This window comes from Adelges cooleyi, unplaced genomic scaffold, assembly GCF_023614345.1.
Source record: "Adelges cooleyi isolate 19-005CV unplaced genomic scaffold, UGA_ACOO_1.1 ACOO_flye_CR_arks_rails_tigmint_CR_PRNA_247, whole genome shotgun sequence".
NCBI classification, from domain to species: domain Eukaryota; kingdom Metazoa; phylum Arthropoda; class Insecta; order Hemiptera; family Adelgidae; genus Adelges; species Adelges cooleyi.
In genome coordinates, this window is record NW_026095912.1 from 12,115,432 (window position 1) to 12,136,763 (window position 21,332).

The 21,332-nt window shown below is 32.4% G+C and overlaps 1 protein-coding gene and 1 pseudogene across 3 annotated transcripts in view; one reads left to right on the plus strand and one right to left on the minus strand.

Moving 5' to 3' along the window:
- Positions 1-10,524: 10,524 nt before the first annotated feature.
- Positions 10,525-11,693, minus strand: LOC126837185 (transcription initiation factor IIB-like; annotated as a pseudogene).
- Positions 11,694-13,340: 1,647 nt separating this feature from the next.
- The window catches only part of LOC126836647 (protein muscleblind), a 151,909-nt gene continuing 143,917 nt past the window's right edge, over positions 13,341-21,332 (plus strand). For 2 of the 3 annotated variants that reach the window (XM_050570230.1, XM_050570231.1), the window contains exon 1: positions 13,343-13,774. The gene's annotated coding sequence lies outside the window, so the exon portion shown is untranslated. Of the gene's footprint in view, positions 13,775-21,332 lie in introns of all 3 variants that reach the window. The other variant, XM_050570232.1, reaches the window with a different exon arrangement.

Sequence of the window (21,332 nt, forward strand, 5' to 3'; positions counted from 1 at the left end):
TTGGATTTTTTTGTTATTGTGTCCTAGCTTTTACTACTATTATAAAATATTTGTAAGTTTGAACTTTTCAAATTATGTTATGTAAGGGGTTTTCATGATTTATTTAACAAGTCATATTGCAAACTATTTGTACATAAAAGTTCTATTGTTTGTAAGCTAAACTAGTGTTCTGTGTTCGGTTGTGTGTTCCTAAATATTAAAACTAAAATATTGTTTATTATAATATGCATTTAAATATCCTTGTTTGCAAAAAAAAAAAATTGTAATGTTTTTAAAATATTAGGAATAATTTTTTTTTGTCAACTAGGAAATCCTACATTGATGTTTTATTTATACTCGTTTTTGTGAATAAAAAAATAAAATACAAATTTTCTTTTTTTTTTATACACTTATAAAAAGGTAAATTATATGATTTGTGTTGATGGGCAATTTACTATCTAATAATCATAAACAATGTGATTTATGATTGAAAACTTGATATCTAATCATTTTAATTGGCTTTCAGTGGTATAAAATAAACCAATATCAGTCTAAGTCAAAGTGGTAACTTGGCTCAGCACTTCTCTCTCGCCCCTTAGGTATTATACACGCCAACTGATAGTACAAAGGAAAACAATTCTGAAAGATTAGCTTGAATATTGTAGAGTTTGACATATCTGCCATCGGTGGTAACGTCAGATCTTCCGTCCTTATCGATAACCGTTTTTTGCAGGTACTTCTGGTGTAAAAATACTCCGTCAAGTCCAAGTGTATTAAAAAACTATGTTATTGTTCATACATAATGTTTTCAAAACAACGCTAATTATTAAAATGTATTTTTTGAAGATTTTTTTATAAAAACTTTCATTTTCTTTTAATGAAATCCACCAAAAATATCTAAATTTGAATATAAAAAAATAAGTAGTGATATCGATAAACAATATTTTTTATTTTATTTAAAATAATTAGTTTTTTTTTATGAAATTTCAATAATTTTACTCTTTCTTTTTATTTCATGTTTTTCACAATTTCTATACTTTGGTTAAACACTTTTATTGAACTTCACGTGTATGTGTGTGTCCTAGTCAATTTATTATCCACCCTTGGTTTCGCTGAAGGCGGAATGCTATTTATTTCATTCATATCTGCATATATTATTAACTAATGAGGTTCACATTACTAATTTGGGGCTGTCCATCTACCAACATTTTGTGAATTTTTCAGATGTTGTACTTTTTTTGTCATTATTTTACACATGATTATTCCGGCTATAGGACCAAACGAAACGCAAATTAAATTAAACCTAACCAAGCATAAGTAACTTACTTAACTAGGTAGTAATTATTTTACTAGGTTCAGTTTAGAAATTTAGATTATACAGTATTAGTAGTAATTACCAAGACAGAGTATAATTATTATGATGTTTTAATTACAAATATTGTGTTGAAAACCATTATTGCTTATAGCTGTTGGTACGGTCAGTTATTTTTCATCAAAGCATCTCAAGGTGCTATGATTATTTTTATTGTATTAACTCTTAAGGAAAATATACAAATAAGTAACATATTTGTCCATTATATTGCAAATAAAAGTAACTTTAAACTTACATAACACTGTATCGGTTATAGGTATTGTTTTTGTGTGTTATTCGTGAGTTGAGTTTGACTATATTTGGACAGAATTATTGCGTTTTTGTTTTATTTCATTATATTAAAAAGAAGGCGGAAGACAGAGAAGTTAACAACGTGATTGGTATGTACTTTTATGTATTATTAATAAAAAAAAAATAATTATAGTGTTTAACAGTAGGTAGACCAGTAGGTAGTTTTATTCGCTGTATCTTCCTACTTAAAATGTTAATTTTTATTTTGAAATACAAAAATCTACTTCACCGTCGCGCCACTAGATCGTACTGCAGTATAGTAAAGTTATATTTTTTTGTTAAAATGTACTCTTACCTATAATATTTCCGGTGTTGAATACTCATTTTAAATTAATAGTATTTATTGATTTATGGAGAGTTCAGTGAATAGTAATTTTTTACTTTTAGATTCAACCAAATACTTCTCAGTTTATTGTAATAACCCGTTTCAATTAAATTTTTTTTGTTGGATAATATTCCTTTACACGTGTAACACTAAGCATATTATAACTTTTACATGTCAGGAATACAATTTTTTAAAGTTTCTATTTAATTGTTAAAATAATAACTGTTAACATGTATAAATAATTAATTAAATGAAATACTCAAATATACTCTTAACACATACGAACCATTTGAAGTAAAAATTATGAAAATAATCATTAGTGTGTTTTACCATTTACCGACACGTTGATTTATATATAAAAAAAGTACATTGGCATAAACAACAAATTGGTATTCAATGGCTTAAACATTTTTCGGTACGTTATGCATACAACGCTAAAATAGTTTTTTTCCTCTTAATTGGACTCGATAGTCAATTTGAAACAATAATAGTAGTAACATATTAAATAATAATTAAACATAATAAAATATTTAACAGTATTATAAGAGTATATATTAATTTTTTTTCATATTTTCAATTGAATAAAACGTATGTTTAATTATTAAGTTATAATATTTTATATTTATATATGTTAATCAGTAATGTGTTGTTTATGTAAATTGTTATTTTAATTTTTAATGTTCTATTTAAATAGATAAAAAATTATTTCAGTTTTTTTAAGCAAAGTTTTTGGGATTTAGGTCTGAAAATTAGACCAAAAGTAGATCTAGAACGAGCCAATAACATTTACAGTTTTCTCGAAAATCTGTAGTCAAACTTTTTTTTTTATTAAGGAAAAATCAAAAAATAGACAAAACTTACAATTTGACCGTAGTCAGTTTTTGTGTAGCAATATGTGAGTGAATCAACAGCCAACAGGTAATGAAAATATTTCCATTATATTGCTGTTTACGATATATTATATATGATATAAAATGTATATTATGTTATTTATATAATTATGAAAATATATTGTTATGGACAGACGGCCAGCCCTAATCAATTCACTTTTATTGTTAAAAACTAATTTTTATGCTTATAATTGCCACTAGGTTCAATGTTTTGATCGACATTTGTAATTTTATCTGCGAACAATGGATCTTCCTTACTTACTCACTTACGCATAATACTTTCTTACTGTGCTTGGTTGAGACTGCATTGGTTTGACCTACTATCTATAGATTCGCTTCGAAGCGTTTATTTATTTTTTTTAACATTGCAAAAATGAAATATGTATCATAATATAAATAAGTCACTGATGCCGCTAATTGTCACATTCGTAATCAATTTTTAAATTTAATGTATAATTAAAAAAACTATGGACCAAACAATTTATTTTTTTAGGACATGCTTTTTAGTAAACTATTGTAAAAAAATGCTCAGGCCAGGATACGAAATTTGTTTTTTTTTTGCCAAAAATGAAAGGGTCAATCGCTTGTACAGGTTCGGACGCTTGTAGTGTAAGTACGCAGATAACAGATATAGTGGAAAAAGTCCAAAATATTTTCATTTTCAATAACTATGCAGTGTTTGAGATTCGAGTTTAATAATATGATAGAATTAATTTGTTCGTGACAACTGACAAACGACAATTATTCACAAAATGAAAATTGATTGCTGACTAAAAAATATGTGTAAAATATTTTTGTTTTTTATTATTCGATACTAATTTACAGAACAATAAAGTATAAACGTTAAACGTCAATTGCAATAATTGCTTTTGTTTTTCTAGTCTTTTCGAATTGCTATTCATTAAAAAATACATTTAAAAAATATGTAAACGGGCAGTATGCTGAGGGAAATAGTATATAAGACATGCTAACCCCAGTACGCGTTTATTGAAAAAAAAAATATATTTCAAAGGCACTTACTACTTTAAAAAGGGCCGTATTTGGTGAAGTATGTCGGAAGACATACTGCCGGTACATACTTACTCAAGTACCTAAGTGAAATCTCAAGAGGAATACTGGGCCAAAATTGTTGCATTATAATAACAGTACCCAGAAAAAAATATATAAAAAATAGTCAATTCAAAAAAATGAAAGCTAATGAAATCGAACAATATTACCATACAAAAAAAGAAATAATGATTTATTAATATAATGATATTGTATTTCAGTGTGAATAAAATTAACAAAAGTTTAAAAATAGACTTTTTAATCCCCACAAAAGAAATGATATCTTTTATAAAAAAAAAAAACACTCGGATCGGTTAGACTAGATAATAAATTTTGCATCTATATATTTATTTTGTTATGTAATGATTTATGTTAAGCTTGGGCTTTGTAGTGAAGAGAGATGAAAGTGAGAGCGAGTTGTGTATACTGACTATATAGGCTATGAGTAGGTGCTGCCTATTAAGTTTTCATAAAGATAAACATGTAGATATTGAATTGGTCATAAATTAGTTGACAAGGAAAAATATAATGTAATAAGAAGATTATGGTTTATTTAACAATAAAACAGTTTTAACTTTTGCTTAAATATCGTGTAAATAAGGTTTATTAATAAAAAAAAATAAATATACTGGTTAATTATTACTTATTTTTTGATTGCATATCATTAATATTATTTATAAAGAGGGAGTATGTGTATTTCTAGAAAGTAATTAAATACACGCACAATTCACTTAACCCTTTCAGTTCCCCAGGCACAACTTTTAATTATTATTTTTTAATATTACTTTTGTGACAATACTGTAACGTGTCTGTTTGGTTAGCTATAATATTTGTTTTTCCTACAAAATGTAGTCGCGAACAATTATTTGCTGTATATAATTTTTTGTTCTCCCAAATGAATTAATATATTGATTTTTCGGAAGTAAAGATTCATTAATAACGCATACGCTTGCTCCTGAGTCAATAGTTAACTTATAACCTACATTATTTAAAATACCTCTAATTACTAGGCGCTATTACTTACACTATTTTTGTTTAATTGTATTACCAGTATTTTCAGAGTCTTCCGAAACCGAGTATCTGGTCAAAATATTTTCCTGTTGACCGAGAATAAAATTACAGCATTCCAGTATTTTCTTTTTTTCCCAGCCTTCTTCGGTTTTAACCCATACTTCTCCCGGAGATCGCCAATCCTTTGATATAAACGGCATTATTATCTCACGGTTGGGGCATATGATATGGCCAGCCATATTGATTAATTTTATTGTATTAAAAAAGGAAAATTATATTTGAATTTAGAATTTTATATGTAATTTGATATTTAATAAAATAAAAAATAAAAATTTAAAACTGTACTACAACCTGAAACAAGCGTTGTACAACATCGGGTCGTTTATGTTGAAAAACATACGACCGTTGTAAGCACGCAAGAAAAGCTAACAATTCGACGTTAATGTACTTATATATTAAAACTGTTCATTGACTTGGACTTACGAAATGGGAGTCAATGTGGATTTGAAGCTTCGCCACCCGATGCTATACTTACAACTACGGTCGTAGTGTACCAGGCTGCCGTTCTATCAAAATGGACCAAAAAGTATAACCTTTAATAATTATTAACGTTATAGTCTTTCGTTTAACTCGATATCTAACCTTGATTAATTGTTAAACGACTAGTTTTCAGGGAGCCAACAAAAAATTATTCGTAGAATAATTTTTAATACATAGATATTTTATATTTTTATATATCAGCCAACACACGAACCCACGTTTTCCAAAATTACATACCAATTTCTTAATAACGCTAATTTTTAGACGATTTGAATAATAATAAAATTATGATGTAGAAAATTTAAATTTGTCGTGGCAACCAGTGGACGATGGCTTCGATGTAGTATTGTAAATATTTAATTTTTGATATGATAATTAGAAAAATATATAATTACCAGCTACTTTTTTGTACTTACTGCAAAAAAGGCTACTAGCACTGTACAAAAAATAATATATTAATAGTAAAACGTTTTGTATCAGTATAAGCGTCTTGAACTGTTCTTTTTAATTTATTTCTATTACCAATTAATAAATGTATACTATTTATTAGATTTATCACTTTATAATTTCCAATGCTGTTTTACTGTAGTATATTTCACGTTCCAATCTCTATAATGTAAATAATGCATCGTAATTAATTAGCTATCTATAATAATGTAGGAAAATGTCCAGTTAGTTTTATGTACTTTTGCTTTAGCGTCCTTCTTGGTTAGCTTCATCTTTACGTCGCCCTGTAAAGCGAAATCATTTTTGTTGTAACTGATCTATAAAGCGTTATGTATAGGCAATCGTGGTACATAAACGCATTGAACAGTTTGAAAACTATTTTTGTTTTTTAGTAAATTTTAAATTATTTTTTGTTAATTTATTATTTTAGTTTAAAAAAGTTAAAAATTACAGCTTTTTACATTGAAATAATTAATTGACTAAGTATAATTTGAAAATTGTGTCATGATCGAAAATATTATGATGAATAATTGTTTTTTAGTAGTACTTACAAGTTGGTTTTTCATAATCTTCATTTCATATTTTTTTTTTAAACTAAAATGAACACAAATTAACACTAATAATATTCCTATTGATTAGTGACTAATTATGGAGTACTAACTGCAGATAGTGCAGCAATAGTGTCGTTTCTTATATAGTACAGTTTATTTGGCACAATGTAAAATTTGTCTACAAAAACTGCCAAATTTTGTATCTTTTCAACTGTAAAATATCGATCAACTATATCTATAACTATGGCAATAGATTAAAAATAATATAAGGATATTTGTGTAAATATACAAAAAGGAAACTTCCCTAAAAACAGGTACAATATTATATGGGGTCGTGGTCCTTAGTCTATTGCCTTAAAAATTTGGAGTCCCGAGGATCTGCCCGAGGTGCTTAACAGGCGATCGTTCGTCTAAATAACTTAACTCTCGAGTGCGCAACGAAGGGGAAACAAGTTTATTAAATAAGTAAATCTAAGTATATATTATGCAATACACCCCTACGTGGTGGACCTCAAAGCGTTCTCCGTAGTCAGTCGGACGGACATACGAGTACGGGTAAAGTCGAAAAGAAATATATAACAAACACAAATTAATATATTTTATTTAAAAAAATAACATTTTACTACACTATTGGGGGGGATCTATCTATTCGGTCGGCGCGACGATGCTCGTGCATAACGGTGTATTGTACACACACACACCACACAGTGGATGTATAATAATATGTGCATGTGTAAACGAGGAGGTCAACGCCGGCGGGGAAGGGTCGACGGCGACACGGCGAGGGAGGGCGCTCACGACGGGGTCGCGTGCCACGCGGGAGGGTAGTGGACACACAGGCGGCAAGTCTTTTGGCGCCAAGCTTTTATACGGCGGCGACGCCACGGAGCTCGTAAAACCCGTCTCACTTGCATTGCAGTAAAAATGATATTCGCGTGCTGCAATTTGAACGGTTCGCACACGGACGGACAAGCAGAGAGGGGACATTATATACGTATAGTGTCTATACACACACTAATGACTATTGGCCGGCGGGGTGGGGTTAATCCGCCGCCGCCGCCGCCGCCCTTCCGACAAAAATAATGATAGTAAAACCGCCGGGGTCGGGGGTGTAATAGCCCGGGCGAATTTGATGACAATGTTTTTATTAGTGTGTTATACACAAAAGTCGTAACGATTCCAACGCCGCCGCCGCCGCCGCCCTCCTTGTCACTTTTTGATAGACTCTTTTTAAGTACCTATTCGAGGAGTTTGTGTTCGAAACTGGTAAATTATTAAACGCGTATTACGCCGAGAAGCGGTCGTTTACAACGTCGTCGCGAAACTAAGACTGCCGATGGGCGGGTAGAGATATATGGTTTTTTTGGGGGGGGGTAGGTGAGGGGTAACTCGTCTTATCCACCCACCCCACCCCCTCGACATTATTTCGAAACGACAAAACTCTTACGGCGACCACTTGAAATCCTATCGAGACCAACCCGTCGTCAATTTACTATAAAATTCTATAACGATTGGTTTGTTAAAAAATTATGCATGGGGTCAAATTGAAATGTCTAAGTTTGTCAGGTTTTGCTCAAGAGTAGCGTACATCTATACACATTGCAAGCTCTCGCGACTAGGTTTGCTCTTCCCTTAATAATTGCCACTGTCTCGTTCAATTGATACCTACCGGTGCACTGTCGATTTCAGCTTGACGTGTCACGTTTAAATATTGTCGCAAATAATAATTGATATTATTAATATTCGAATCAAAACTAGTGGGTTTTTTTTTTTTTTAATGATCCATCGTCATACAAATTTAAGGAAGAGGACTCAGTATAGTCAGTATACATTATATCTCTCTGCTGCGGGAGATTATAATGAATAACGTTTTTATTTTAATTGGTAACTCATATATTTAATAGTGAACGGTAGGTGATGGTTAAAGGAACAGGCCGGTTTTATGTACCACGATTTTGGGAACGCTTTTCACGATTGGAACTGGATCAAGGACTGGGACTGGGATCCTTGAGTGAGAGGGGGACATAATCAATATGTAATGTAATGCAAAAAGCCGAGACGGGGTATGCTAAAGCTTTACAATATACAGCCTATAGAGTACTGACTTTTTTATTATCTTATTTGTAATTATTACACTCAGCCCTGGCAAACTAAATCCCGGGAAACGTCGGGTCGGGACATAATAAGTAAATATTACCTATATTATTATAGTAGTCAACTATGCTAAGACCGTAACAGATTATCGGAACAACAGACCCCATAAAAGTTAATGGGTTATGTTTCTTTTTGCTAAAAATATCTTAAAAATTAATTTATAGAAATGATTACTAATTTAACATAAATATTATATTGATAAAAAGAAAAACAATCTGAGTTACTATAAAACTTTTATTTCAAGTAAATGGTGTACAACAAATTAGATAGAATATGTTATTGGCCGCTGAAACAAATGTATAAATATATGCTACACATACAAATAAAAAAAATTCAGAAATACAAATGGAGTGTAAGAAGAACTTCATCGTTTTGTTACCAGTGATCTAGACTCACTTTTTCAGTCTAAGTTGTAAATTAAAAGAAAACTATTCTCCAAAGTAAACTTGCGTTCGCCACGTTCTTTGAGATGAGCATTTCATTTAAATGTGTAAAAATATGAGTACATTTCCTTCTCTCAGAGTTAAAATGATATTTTAACTCTGAAAAAGACTAAGGGCATTATTTACACTGAGAATTTGAGATTCGTAAACACTTAGATAGGGTCTCATGTAGAGCGCTTCAAGTGGTTGGTATCATTAAGCGAATGACACTCGAGTATAAGTTCTCAAGTTTGTACGCATGAATGTGTTAAAGCTTTCATGGATTGCAATACTATTAACTTGATCATCTTTGGATGTACTGATTTGTTTTTTAAAGTGGCTCTCGACCATTGTGTAGACACAGACCACAGTGAAACAATTCGAAAAACAATCTTCAATCAGTAAAAGTAGAAATTTAATTACAACTGTTCTTTAAAAGTTATTGGAGTCTACTAAACAAGTTCTTGTACAGGAGCCTAATATAATATTCATGTTATTATTATCATGACGATTAGTACGACTTCATAATGTATTGATAAGTTGTAAAGTTTTGCAAAAATCAATCTAAGCTATTTTTAAATGAATATGTATAGTCTGTTTGGACGCAGCAAGGAACACATGTCCGCCTGGAATGACAAATAAGTATATTTTTATACATATTAGAGTGAACGCAAACGATCTGCTACAGCTGAAAATGACACAGACGATATTTACACAATATAATATGTAAATATTTGAAGTTTATAGTTCTTACGTATACATATTTCTAAGGGGGGAAAACAGTTGATTTATTCAAACAAAATGAATAATAAAACTTTTATTAAAACTTTATACATTTAGTAAAAAAAACAAAGCGAAATTGTTCTGCATCTTGAGCGAACCGCCAAAACTATAAAATAAGCAATCATTATTAGCTGTTCAATATCGAGCAACTGTAATGTGACAATTTTAAATTACAACCGTCTTTTGTTGTTCTAAGGTATTTTTTTTTAATAGTCTATTTCGAGTTGTAGTTTATTAAGTTAAAATTATAAATTTGGTCGAATAAAAAAACCAAGCACACTGTTAAGCCAGTGCGGTCCGAACTAATACAGCATAAACCAAGCTCAATTATAAATTAGTATAGTAGTTAAAGAGGGTGTTTACTTTGAAAGTGATTTAATCACTTTCGAAAGCTTCGATGCGAATCTGTATATAGTATAATCTACTAGTACAGTATAAATTAAGTTCTGTCTATACCAATACAGTATAAACTAATTGTAAGTACAGTTGAACCAGTCAGTGCTTGACTTGAGAGAAAAGTAGTAGAGGTACTCTAGATACCTTCACAAAAGTAGCGTCCCTAGCATTTTAATATCCCTCACATTACCACATTACCCACACCCCCTTTAACGGCCCCTAAGCAGCATCAATATAAAACCATTAAACAAAACAGAATAATATAATACAATAATTGTTTAAAAAAACACACTTTTTTGTATATATATATATATCATTAGGATGTCGGGAGTTCTGAGATTGGAGTAACAAATTTAAAGTCTTCTGGAAATAATAAAGCGGCATTGGCTAATATCGACTTATACGACTGTTTGATTGTCACTTCTGCTAGCCCTGCAGTATCACCAATTTCTTTTTGCGAACGTTTTTCGTCCGACGCCATAAATATAATATAAATATGCCGCTACCGAAATTGGTGAACGACCAGGAACAATGTCGTGTTCAACTGCCTTCTTGGCGATGTGCATAGCTGCTCTTTGAACCATAAAATCTGGACATGGGTGGTCCGTTGTTATCAAATCCAAACTCGTTTCCAATGCTTTTAAAATGAATTTGAACACACGTCCAATTTCTTTGTTGCTCGTTTGCTAACGCCGCAAATGTCTTTAAATGTACGCGCAACACCTTGCTGTCGACACGCTACGTATAAACTCGCAGAAGCTATTGCGTCGTTCGGGCGACCTTTCAAGTTTTACCATCGTGTACTTGTTTAAATATAACATTGGCTCTGTCCACAATGTTACCAGGTAAGTTTATACGGTCTGCCATCAAACCGATTTCTCTACAGGCGTTCAACAAACGACGATCAGTTGAGCACACCATCCCTTTGTTCTTGTACTTCGTTCCGGCAAACTCGTCGAATGAAGCGTCTCCTCCAGACGGGCCGACTAATGTTGACAAGTCTGATCCGTTGAGCAATGGATTTTCTGCGGCTCCCACACGTGAAGGATCGGCGCCATTGCTGTTTTTGCCATTGCTGAATGTTCGCCATTCGGAACAGATCTGATCGCCGGCTCTGTAATCTTCAGTCAACGGAGCGTCGCGGTGGTATTGGCATTGTACTGAAACAAAAATTTAAACATATAGTCTTAATGTCCAACAATATTTAGTCGAGTAATAATTTATACCCATTTTTTACTTACCCGAGTTTTTCGACGAAATTTATCTTCAAAGTGTTCGTTTTGCGTTTTAAGTATTGATTCCGCACAAACAACTTAATTAAAATCCCAAACGTTGGAAAAAAAAAAAATCGGAAAATGTATTTTACAAACGGTTACTATGCGTTTTTGGAACGTATAAACGAAATTATAACAAAAGGCGGCTTCAGTATTAAAAATACCCGTAGAAACATTTTAAGAATTACTATTAACCATTTATGCTCTCCATTGTGGGATACCACTGTATACGGATGTTATTACATTTGTATACAAACTACGAATGCTCTTACGATGTTCATACGCTACATGTCTTATTACCACTAAAATTCAAATTATTGATAATGTGAGATTATTTTTTATTGATTTAATTATATTATTTTCAAGGTTTACATAAAAGTTTTAATGTTTTAAAAATGATTAACAGATAACAAAGTATAGATTAGAACATTTAATGGACACAGTTATTAACTTAAAGCCGATTGATTTAAGCTTTTGTGCCGATTACAATGGAAAACTTACTATTGGTAAATTAGCATCATTTATTAACCAGTACAGTTCAAACCAAGCACAGTGTAAACCATTACAGTAAAAAATTACTTTATAAAACTAAGACCTTCTCAGCTATCGCATTGAAGCTAAAAAGTGACATAAACTTGTGCTATCCTACCACCAGACATCATTTTTTGACCCGGCAAAGAGTCAATTGCATATGATTTCAGATCAATAGTAATATTTGCAATGGAATTTATTCAGTTAAAGAATTAACTATATTGGTAACGAGCAAAAAAATTAAAAGAAAAATCCATTTCGCCAAAATCTAAAGTTTTGTCGATAATGCTCTTCACTTAATCACTTATCAGCTTAGGTGTAAAAAAATGCTAAACTTACACATCGAGAAAAAAATGCTAAACTTACACATTTTTCAACTTAAAATTACAGCAAACTATAATTGTTTGAAAACTTCATGCCTTACGGATAAATCTCTCACGCTTCTTAAAGTGACCCGATCTCGACCAAATTTTTTTTTTATTTTGGAAAAAAAAATACTTTCACAGTAAAACATTTTAATCGTGTGTCTTGACAAACGTTTTATAATAGTTTTTCTTTTAATCTTACATTTTTGTGATATTTCCCAAATAAATCAAGGAGGGGTTGCGATCAAATATGTTACGCACCCCATTCCATTCCATTATTATGCGCATCACTTTTCCTATTTCCTTACACGCCAAGTTACATAAGACAGCGACATAAGAAGTTATATTAAAAAAAAAAAAAGTTTCAGTCTACATACATGCTGGCGCTCCTGAATAGTGATAGTTATTATACGTTTAGAGTAGACGCGCTACTTTCGTGATGCTATTTTGTGTCACACTTTCGTGACATTTTCGAGCTGGGAGGCCAACGCTGAAAAAATTCAAACAATCTGTAGTGTCGAATTTTTTTATGTCGAATTTATTTTCAATAGTTCTTACTGTTTGACACGGTTTGGCACCGAAACGGTTTGTTTTGAAAGTGATTTTATCACCATCACTTTCAGTTCCAATATTGTATGCAAGACCCGTGACCTATCCGTGCCCATACCGATGTGTCGGTTTTTATGCCACGTCCGCTCTATTGGGCCACGACCCGGCCACGGTCCCGTGTGGCCGACGACGGTTTTTTGGCACGGAACCGACGGCCGGTGCCGGTTCCGTGCCGACGCGGACGGCACGAGGATATCGTGGCCGGCGACCGCCACGCTCCGCACGGGCCCCGCCGCCGCCGCCCACGCTTCGCCCGCGATTCGGCCGGCATAATAATTTATCGCGGCACACGCACACGCACGCCAAGCACATCCCGCCGCCAACGGTCGCCGCTGCCGCCGCACTAGTAGTATCACTCCGTTTGTCGCTTGTACTGGTACGTTCCACCGTCGCCGCCGCTGATTCGCCGCCCGTCGTCGTCTCCATAGCCGCCGCCGCCGCCGCCGCCAAAAAGCCGTTATCGTTTTTTTTTGTATTTAAAAAAAACGGTACTCGAGTAAAAAAAAAAAAAAAAACAGTTTTTTCTTCGCCGAACAACAATATTATTATCGTTACCACCGGTCAGCGTGCGGTATAAGACATTTATAAAAAAAAAAAAAAACATTATCACTGTTATCAACCCGAACGCGTACTGCTTCTTCGCGGTCACCCGCCGGTAAAAACCGCCCGGGGTTTTCCCGCCACAACCGGTTACACGTCTGTTCTTCCACGACGACCTTGCGTTCTCTCATTGTCTCAACGGCGGCCGACGGCTCAAGACGAACAGGTGTAATCAGCTCAGCCAAAGGTACACACACACACACAAATACAAATTTTACTAGGATTTTATTTGCATGCATACAAATTTTTCGAATTTTATTCAAAATCTGATCGGTACATAGACAAATGTTGTCAACATTTTTATTTAAAAATACATCCGGTGTACTCTGAATGTTTTTCTTTAAGTTGTCAAAATTCCAAAATTTTACAGCTGAAAAAAATTACTGGTTTTAAATCTAAAATAACGGACGCGTGGCGTCCAACTGAGTTTATTTTCATAATTATGCATGCTTTTCAACAAAAAAAAAAAAATGCCGGACGGGTCACCCGGTATGTCATATTACAAAATTATAAAAAAATTCCGCACAATTTTCACCTATGTAACGCCGCAATCAAGAGCGTCACTAGAGAGAGGGTGAAATATGCCAACTAAAACCGTATTTGGACTAAGTTTACCCCCCACCCACCCCCGGGTTAGGTTATTATAGTAATTTGTATTAAAATTGTTATTCAAAAGCTGTAGACCCCCAAACTCCCCACATTTCTTATTGTTACTTTGATTACTTATGCGATTGTTTTTTGAATCGAACCATTTACAATAAACACATTTTCATAAAACTAATTTTAACAATGAAGCGTTGAAGAAAAAAATGTAATGTAATGTTTTTTGCCGAAATCGAATTTAATGAAATTTGGATGTTTCTTGAAATTGTCTAATAGTTCAAAATATTATTACATACAAATTGTGTCGCATCTTACTGATATTGTCATCATCCGATCGACTTTTGACACTTTAACCATTGAAGTCCTAATTGAGAGGGTGACAGCCTCTATTGTGACCGGGAGGTGCCCCCGGCCTAAAAATTAAAAATTGTTTTTAACAAATATAAAACACTAAACAGACACATAGCTGCAGATAAAACTGTAAATGCTCAAAGGTCGATGATCTTAAAGCTATGGTTTCTGCCATCTGGTCTCAGAAATATAAGCTGTGTATTTTTTATGACATAATACAAATGTAAAAAAAAAAAATGTTTATTTTAAATATGGACTTTTTCGCTACTGTAATAATACACAATATGATGCTGTAGGCGTAACAGCAATATATGTCCAAACTCGCACACAATAAGGTGCACTCTTAAGGGTAATATGTATTATTTTTTATAAAAAGTATTCTCATTAAAAGTTGTCACGCACATATTACCCGTGTGCAAGATCCCCGTGTAAAATTTAAACTTCAAAAGTTATTAGTCAAAAGTAAAAGTTACAAACCGTGACATTTGCCCCTTTGTCGCGTTTCCTGAGCTTGCAAAATATAAAATTTGAATTCAAAGGGGACACGATATTATTATTATTGTTATTATGATATTCTCGATTTCGTTGGCCTTATATGGAAGTGGAAAAAACTAAAAACTTTGAATGAATCGACAATTAAGCGTCCGTTAACCGTTTTGTAATGTTAATTTGGGACGTGCCATTTTTTCCCCTCTCACATTCCGATAATTTATAATTATTGTGGTGTAATAATTATGATAAAAAAACGTGGCGACGAGAAGAATACTAATTATCAACGACTAATGTTCTATAATATTTTTTACTCCATCGGTCGCCTTTATCTAAGATGCATAATATTTTACATTAGTAGAAATAATACAGATATTACCTGCTATGTAATACCCACGACCTATTATCATAATCGACTCGAGTAAACGGAAGTAACTAGAAAAGCTGATAAAACTAACTTAACCCGACACAAACGAGAAACACCATTGTTGGACACTGTCGTCTAACAATATAAACGGTTAATAGATACTAAATTGCCAAATTTTGATTCTAGCACTTCATATGAAGTTGTTATTACAATGTTTTGTGATATCACAATACTCCTTATTCGAATTGTGCGCTTAGGCTTGATATTCAACGATCTCCGGTCTTGAAAATCTTTTTCGAATAGTACTTGTGAGAAATAAATTGTGATATCTATCGATCGATAAAGACACTAGAGATCTTAGGACCGCGTACAGTGCGATGATATAACATGTATACAAATATAGGCATCAAGATGTATACAATGTTAGCCTACACATATTATACGTTATTATAATAACACAAAGATCATCGGTTCTTATCATAATAACGCTCTCTTATTCATAATGTATATTGTTTTTATTTTTTTATTAGTGATATTAAGAATGACGGTTGTACGCATATGGACTATATAGTGTACAATATTACAAGAAAAACGGCTACAACGCATATTGATAATATGTATAGCTCCGTGTGGCAATTAAAAACGATAGTAACACATATAAAAAAAAAAAAAAAACATAATAAACAAACCGACCGGTTCAGATAAAAAACGATATTTATTTATTTTTTTATATGCCCATTATCAGTAGTATGGTTTTAAAATACATTTCAACGCTTGTAATGTCGATGACAATAAAATGAGACTGAAGATGCTAAATGTACCTTTGCTCGATAAAGGTATTAGTCAACCGCTGACCCGTTTCACGTATTTATACAAGTATTTTCTATACAGTATGATCAAGATGTTGGAAAAGAACATAATTTTATTTTCAAGTCTCCATTGTGAACGTTCGGCCGATTAGGTTTAATATAGAGTTTAAAAAACCGCTGCATTTTCTTAAAGTAGCACAAAACTGACGTTAAACCAAAATTTAAAATTGTTAAAACAAATATTTATGAATTGTGTTATTTATGAGCACTGCGGCTGAGTCATATCCGAGACATACTGTGTTGTATAATTTCTACATATTATATTTATATGTATGTAATATAATATACCTACAGTTCTAACATTGTGTGAAGGACACGTCTTCCTCGTCCCACATGCGAATGTACACACAGCAAAGCGTCGGTATTTTTATTCACCAGACGGTAAGGCCAGAGTTTAGCATAATGATATTATTATTATTGAGAATATCCGAACAGATGCAATTTTATCACCTACACCTATACAGGTACTGTGTGCAATTTTGTATTATAATATGCATAGAACTACTCCCATGGTATTTGCTAATTTTAATTTTTGCCAGACACACGGTTTTTTTTTGAAAAAAAAGAACAATTTTTGGCAAACGGTTTCGTTTAATAAAAAATATATATATATATATCATAATAAATAATAACGACCGGGTCGGTTAATCTATTAATATTTTTTAAGTGCGAATGCGAACGTCCGTGTAATAAAATATACAAATTCGACTGTACCCACATACTTAATAACATTACCGGAAAACGTTTTGAGATTTATTTTGAAATGCACCCTCTCCACTGTGTCTCGTTTTTTTACTATATAATTTAATTAATTTCTCTGGCGCATACACGGTACATTATAAGTGGTAACACTAGTACCGCGACCATGGTAGGTGTACACTGTTCACCCTTCGGTAATTCAACTCCAAATCGGGTTTTCCCATTATATACGACGGCTATAAATAATAATTTACCGACGGAGTAGATAACCCTTATAGAGTCTTACCAATTAATTTTCTCCTCTTACCAACCCTCTGCCCAATGCCATCGGCCGTTATCAATTGCTATAATTTGATACTATTCTAAATCATTATAATATTATCTGGTAAATTTCACCTTACCCCGGTAGTCATTGAGTTGTTACTTATTCGTGTGCGCCCTGGGAAGAATGCTGAACTCAAATTCGGAATCAAGTATAGGGTGCCTACCGAGCATAAGCGTGACTTGTGGCGTTAATTTCAAAAAATATCGTACAATTTAGGTACAATTGCGCATTTAGTATTTTTCTTAATCTTACAGTACAAAGGGGGGAAAAATGTTAAATGAATTATATATATATATATATATATATGGTATGTTATATTGCTCGGATCAACTTGTGACTCGACTAAGTCTTCACACTAAATCTCACACCCTATAATAAACCCGTGGCCGTTTCGCGTTCAACGAAATTAATCGTTATTAAAACAGAGCCGCGTCCGGTTATCTTTTCCTATTCCATACATAGAGTCAAGTAATATCCGGATTTTCAGAACTTTAAAAATGTTCTTCGAAATTGCAACAGTACCAGTTAAATATATTTTATTAAATACATAAAAAAAAAATAGTAAACCAAATAATTATTGAAAACCATAAATTATCCATCAAATTACCATCAATTATTTCATTGATATTTTAAACCATTTTTGGAAATGAAACCTAACAGTGTTCTTTTTTATAAAACCCGAGTAAGAACTAAAACCAAAATAACCAATTTTACCATTAGCGTGAAAAAGTAATTAAATTACTTTAATGTTACAAATTAATATATTGTAGTATATTATAGCTTGTTTTGGCAAACCAACAGACAGCACACAAAATCGAATATTTTATAATCATTTTTTTGCCAGAAAAGTAATGTCTTACAAAATGTTGTTGTTTAAACTTTAGACATTATATTATAAATATTTACAATAATGTAATAACACTTACAATTTTATGTTCTAAATAATTATAATGTTTATTAAACAATTTCTCGCAACAGAATAGTAAAACATACATTATATTTCTGTCGAAACAAAGACTATAAAATCGTTTGAAGACATTGAAAATAATTGGGTTCGGCTGAGGACATTTGGAAAACGGGTTTTTTAGGGAAAGCGATAGGGTTTTCCAGCTTTTGACCTCCTTAACAAAGGACCGACTACACATAGATGATTTGGGATTTGCTAAACGCAAGTACTTACTTAACCGGTCTGACGGTTTCGGTAAACAATGTAAAACCAAATACATTTTTCGAGCTTCGCGTTGGAGTTAAAAAAAAAAATATATATATATATATATATACAAGTAAAACTACTTAATTCAATTAGTACGGCTTCGCCCGTGCCGTTTTGTAGGTCTAACGATCCGGCCACTTCGGAGGGTTCTGCTTAATCATATTATTATTATTATTAATATAGATAGCGTTTGTTGTGTGTAGTGCGACAAGCGTTTTAAGAAAATGAAAAACGCGCGTTTGTCAGAGAGAGAGAGAGAGAGAACTAAACAACGAATAGATAGAACATAGGACCCCTCTGTGCGTTCTCCACTTATATTTAATAACAATAATGTATACTGTACAATAATAAAATATATTCACTTTCTCCAGGGATGTATTACCAATGTTGTTGCATGTTGCATATTATTATTTTAATATTGAATTTTCGGATGAAACCGTTGCAAGGCACGTAAACACAATAACATAAACCTCTCTTCCACGTAAGACTAGTGTAACCCACCCCGTGTACGCATATACTTATATCATGTGACCATAAACATTTATATTGGCGTACATAATGTAACGTTTTAGACACACACGGCGCAATTTCGCAATCGTTTTTGGTTTGCCTAAGTGGTCTAGTATAAGATTAAAAAAAATGTTTGCGTTTTTCAATCAATACCGGTCTTGGAGACATCACTTTTTTACTTGTCCACATCTTTTACTGAGGACGGGGTCGGGCAAGACTCAGGGCGATCAAATCAAGCTACCACATACACTGTTCCCATTATAGAGGGTCTAAAATGGGAACGTGACCTTTCTTAAGCTAAAGGCAGTACACGAATAATATACCAACCCCTATTACATTGTACCAACGTATGCTGTGTTTGTGTATTCAAATCTATAGACTGGCTTTTCAATCTGCCGCTGTATGCATATTGTAGCTGTGGCACGAGGACGGACAATACAACTTGAACTGGAGATTTTCATGAAATATTCATTGGTCCAAGTTCAGTAAAAAAAATACCCTGCCCTGGTTACTAGTGTTGTGTAGTTTTGTATATTATATTTTATTGTTATATTCTGTGAGATTTTGGTATTATCCCCTTATAGCTAACCGTGTAATGGTTGTTCTTTATGTAGTGGGCTACAGCAAAGGTTATAGTGGGCTTGAAGGGCTTTGGTTTATGTTTATATCAAACATTTGGTTTCCAAAGACGGCTTTCCGAGTAAACAACATAATATAAAGTAAAGAAGTATAAAGGTTTACAAGTATGCAAGGGTTACCCACAAAGACTGATCAAACGTTATATCCTCAGGTGCCGTCCTGGACAAAGTCGCGTGTGTTTAACAGGTTTGGATCTTCAAAGCGTTTGGGTTTTATTATCAACTCAATAATATGCTAACGAGAAGTTTCAGTATAAACGATATTGTTTTCGAACACCAGATGAGGATTCAAACGGATTTTCTAAGTTAAGAAGCCTCAGCTAACAGAATTACCGGGAAATTTCGAGTGAGATCTTGCGTAGGTAACTCACAAAGGAGTTTTCAATAAACACAATATCATAGAAAATACATCTTAAATTTTGAATATTTAAATGTTAATAACCGCGTTGATTGCGGCGGTGCTATGATATACGCCGTTCAATAGTTAAGAGGGTTATGTAATTTGTTTTACTTTGGAAATAAGGTTCCAACTTCTGACCTTTTGTACCTTTGGTGTATGTCAATCCTTCACTCCAATTTTACAGTTTGCACGTAGGTACAAATATAAGGAGGCGCAAAAAAAAAAAAATGTTTTTTTTTCGCCCACCACTAAAAATTAATCTTTATAGTAAATAAATAAGTTTATCTAAATTTGGGGTCATTCGGTAAAGTTTACAGGTCGCTCGATGCGATTTGATATACATTTTAGGCATTTTTCATTAATTTGCACAATTTGTTGTCTAAAACTAAAACTATTCAATATTCTTCGAATCTGACTGTTTTGTTCAAGAATTTACTTTATCGTTTGATATAATAATCTATAAAATCTAAGCTCTTTATTATGGTTTCATATTAATTTTAATTATTAAATATACGTTTCTTTATTATTTCCAAAGTCAAACTCAAAAAAAGATTGAATATTTTTTTTTAAATCACGATTTTAGGATATAATCCAATATTGTATTCAATTTATAATATTTTATAAATTATAACTGTTTTGCATACTTATCATTTTACTACAACATTGAAATAGCAAAATACTAAAAAAAATTATTTTATTGTGTACGTACTATATTTTAATAACATTTATATTAATTATTTTTTTAAAGAAATCTTTTTTTATTACAATCTGGATATTTATTTCTATGATTCCCACTCTGTTATAAAATCGATTACAGGAGTATCTTCTGATTTACCTGAAGAATCAGTAAGCATAGGAACTCCCATAAGTTAAGCGATCCCATCGCCGGAGACTAGCACAGCTAATCGCTCAACGGATATTTTGAACTGGGTAACATTTTAACATCCCAATGGACTATTAACGGAATATTAGGTTTGAAGGAAAATTGCATATATTTTATATTTGTTCTCTATTAATTATCCTAGCCCGACGAATCGTATCTTTACTAACAGACACAGTAGCAATATCTATCACTGCTGACGCTACAACTGCGGCTATCAAGAGCGGAAGTTAAAGTTTGACTCATAATTTATAATTAAATTTGATTTAAGTTCAATATTATAGCTATGTATTCAGATTCATCATCAGAGCTTGGCGATAAAATATCATCTACCAATAATTAAAATTACTACGAAACTGTAATAAACGAGCTTAGATTTTATAGATTATTATATCAAACGA